The following is a 4923-nucleotide window of genomic DNA, read 5'->3' on the forward strand; positions in this document are numbered from 1 at the left end:
TGAATGTATGCTTAGTTTTGAAGAGAACACAGAAAGTTGTAATCAAACGTTCTATATTGCTTTGCCTTGCCTGGTATCCTAACCAGAGTCTCTGTCAGGTGAGACAAGTGATGCCACACACTACTCAACACACACACACACACACACACACACACACACATATATATATATATATATATATATATATATATATATATATATATATATATATATATATATATATATATATATATATATATATATATATATATATATATATATATATATATATATATATATATATATATATATATGTGTGTCTTATATATAATATATATATATATATATATATATATATAATATATATATATATATATATATATATATATATATATATATATATATATATATATATATATATATATATATATATATATATATATATATATATATATATATATATATATATATATATATATATATATATATATATATATATATATATATATACATATGCACACACACACACACGCACAAACAATGAACCACTTTATAAGACAGCAAAATAAGAAAATGAAGACACTCTATTATCATCATATATTTAGGTCTACAATATTTTGTATTACATCTTCCACCTAGCTGAGAAGAGGATTAAACGCCATTCTCCCACGAAGACAATTCAGCCACGTAATCATGGCACCAATGAAATGAATCAGAAGAACTCAACGAATGCCTCAAGGGTAAGGACCCCGAGTGCCTCGTCTTAACCCGAGAGCTGCAGGTAATAACAAAGGAATTCAGGCGCACTTCGCTCAGTTGATCTCACTCAACTATAATTAGATGACATTGATGGTACTCGAGAGACCAGAGTTGGTCTGTGGGTCCTGAGCAAATGATTTAGAGCTTGGGGATCTACCATCCACCCGAGGACGCCAAGTATTTGGGCGAACTGGTTAATTCCATACCATTTGGAATGGACTAGCATTATCAAAAATCCGATATTCTTATTTGCATGTATCTAGCACAAGAATGGGGCTATGCCTATCTGCTCATAATGGGTTTCAGCTTTTTCAGCTTAGTAAGTTATTTATGTTGTTGGTGGGAATTCATCTTTTATGTAAAATACTTTTCATAAATAGGCCTATTATACATGCTTAAAAAAATGATAGATATTTTACTGTTTTAATGTTATTTCAAGCGGTTGTTTCACAAGAGTTAAAACTATTATAACTTTACTGCAGTTCTTCTAAGTTTTTTTAAATGTTACAAAATTATCTTATATTATTTTATATATTATGTTATTTGTATTTTAACATAATGGGTTTATTACAACAATTCTTGAATATATCTAAATTATCGGTCTTCTTATGAATGTCACTATATCTGTGTAGCGATAATGAAACAATATTGTCTTTTTAGTTTTCATCGTTGTTTTCAAATATTCCTCTCCCCATCTTTATTTATAGACTGTATACTTGCCTGTATCTCGATTTTGACATGTCCAAAAGACACCACACAATCCCAGAACATTTTTTTAACGCCTAATCTAATTTCTGAAAGTAGAAGTTTTCACCTGTAATCCTTTGCTGCTTTTTCTCACTGGATGAGGAAGCATATCCTGATTATTGTCCCAAGATGTGTTGGACCGATCTGTGATTTATTATTTAACATTTGTTTATGGGCGTTTAACGGCAATTGAAGATTTGCCTTAGCTAAGCAAGGGTGTTCATCAACTCTTTCTTCGTAGTAGCCATGCATTATATACGAGTATATCTTCTTCTTCTTCTTCGTTTAACGTGTGTTTTTTTCATATATATATATATATATATATATATATATATATATATATATATATATATATATATATATATATATATATATATATATATATATATATATATATATATATATATATATATATATATATATATATATATATATATATATATATATATATATATATATATATATATATATATATATATATATATATATATATATATATATATATATATATATATATATATATATATTTTGTATTTATATTATATATAATCAGATATAAATACAATTCGTTAATATCTAATTTTTATTTACTTCGTAAATAATATATTTTCATATATGTTACCGAGGGGAATTTTTTAGTTGATAATAAGTTCGTCGTCCGTGGGCTCGAACCAACGAAGTTCTTGTCCTTCGTTGGTTCAAGCCCACGGGACGATTTAACTTATTATCAACAAAAAATTCCTCTTCTGTAACATATATGAAAATATATTATTTCCTTTAGGTAGAGCGAATTGAATATTAAAGGACGTTTGTAGCTTACTGATTGTATATGAATCACGGTGATGTGATAAAAATATTATATATATATATATATATATATATATATATATATATATATATATATATATATATATATATATATATATATATATATATATATATATATACATACATACATACATATATATATATATATATATATATATATATATATATATATATATATATATATATATATATATATATATATATATATATGTGTGTGTGTGTGTGTGTGTGTGTGTGTGTGTGTGTGTGTGTGTGTGTAATATTGCGGACAAAAGTTCCCTGACAGCAGGGGTAGTCAGTCTGTACGTTGCCTGTAGAGCAGTTTCTCAATTATGGAGCAGTCTAGAAAAATAATACGCCTTAATTACACAGTGGGTCACACCAGGTCAGTTTCAGGTCTAGTCCATCCTTCTACTTTCCATTCAACCTTAGATATGATACAAAAAAAAAAAAAAAAAAAATCGCACTACTATTTTGGTACGGGAATTTCCTGTTTTATTTGACTATGATAAAGGATATCGAATATTTCTGTGATGATTTACGTAGAGATTTAGTCTTGAAGATAAAAACATTCATCAGAATTAGTGCATATTCTGATGGAAAGTAAACAAACCTTTATATAAAGATATATTTAGTTTCATGTTTATTGCCTTTCCTATTGTATTTTAGGAAAAGAAAAAATGACTATGTATAATGGCTTTCCTTCTGGTCCTTTGTCTACGAATTTTCACGACTGTAGGAAAGAGACTTTAAAATAAGAAGTGCTCATTTTCTAAGTACTAGAGAACTTATTCCGGTTCACTGATGAATCGCACTTGCTTCACTTCTCCATAAAAAGATACAATAAAGTTTGTATGAACAAGTTACCTAGAGAGAGAGAGAGAGAGAGAGAGAGAGAGAGAGGTAAACTCAACTACGGTGCCCAGAATCCCCAGTGAGACTTAAATCTAACAGACAAATAGGGTAGATCAACATCATTCTTTTCCTCTGGTAAGCGATCATTCCAAAGGCAATGGAGTTTGTTAGCATTTGAGATCTTGTAGTTTCCTCGTTGCATCTGAGAAAGAGACAGCCAGACACCACACACACAGAGCTAAGCATGATGAGGGCTGCTATATAATAGTATTAGTATATTTCCCACATGAGATATTAAGTGGAAAACTTACATGTACTTTGGATACTAGACCCGGTTACGCAATTCACGATAATAAAGACATCATTTGGAAATATGTAAGCATTACCCAGAATGAAATAAATAAAATATTCCGGTTATTTCTGCCACCATTCGCTGGCTTCATTCCGAACACCATGGCCCACAGGCCGTCTGTTTGAACAAGCTATGTATACACGTGTAAAAGTCTGTTTTTGTGCATGTGAACTGTAAAAATGATGGTGAGAAATATAGTTTCTCTTTTTCGACAGTTTATAAGTGAGGTACCCTGCAGTGTGGTGTGGGGGGGGGGGTGAGAATATTAGCAGTAAGGACACGGAGTTTATTTTCATTTCCCTTATTTCTCTTTGTATGAACGTCCTCGGCATTTTATTTATTTATTTATTTTTTGATCTCTTTATCTTTCTTTCCATCTTGGGTCTGTTAAGGTTTAACCTTATTAACTAAGTGCATACTGCTTATTTTGAATGTGAATATTTACGTAACCAAAATTACGTCCTTACATTTGGTTCCTAGTTTAATTCATTAATATTGTGCCATATATAATTTCAAACATTAATGACTGTTCATGACCTTTATCTATATCTCTTCTCATTCTAATTCTCTTCCGTTTGTTTTCTAAATCTGTCATTGTACTGATATAGCAGTCTTTACTTATTATCTATCATATGTGTTGTTGTTTATATTAAAGCTATTTTTATGTCTGTTCGCCTCAATGAATGTTGCAATTACTTCCTGACAAATCATAACCAGCTGGCTTCGAGGAAAAAGCGATGCAGGTACGATAATCAAAGAACGAGACATTACGTGTTACCAAAGGAAATATATTTATGTATGAGGTCTTAGATATGTCGAAAGCATTAGAAAGGTTGCATCTACCTCACTCCCTCACCATTCTCTTGAATGAGGTACCTGGAGATATTTTCCACTATATTGAAGGTGGGCACTGTACTCACATGATGAGCGTTACATTCTGCCCATCTTACCGAATTTTAATATTAATTGTGGTATATAATACGATAGCGTTATATTTTTCTTTTCACACACACACACACATATATATATATATATATATATATATATATATATATATATAGCAGTATATATATCCTTTAATATATATATATATATATATATATATATATATATATATATAGTAATATATTTATATATATATATACATATATATATATATATATATATATATATATATATATATATATATATATATATATATATATATATATATATATATATATATATATATATATATATATATATAATATGTATATGTATATATATATATATATATATATATATATATATATATATATATATATATATATATATATATATATATATATATATATATCATACATATATACATATATATATATATATATATATATATATACATATATACATACATACATACATAC

This window comes from Macrobrachium rosenbergii, chromosome 46 (genome assembly GCF_040412425.1).
Source record: "Macrobrachium rosenbergii isolate ZJJX-2024 chromosome 46, ASM4041242v1, whole genome shotgun sequence".
Classification (NCBI taxonomy): domain Eukaryota; kingdom Metazoa; phylum Arthropoda; class Malacostraca; order Decapoda; family Palaemonidae; genus Macrobrachium; species Macrobrachium rosenbergii.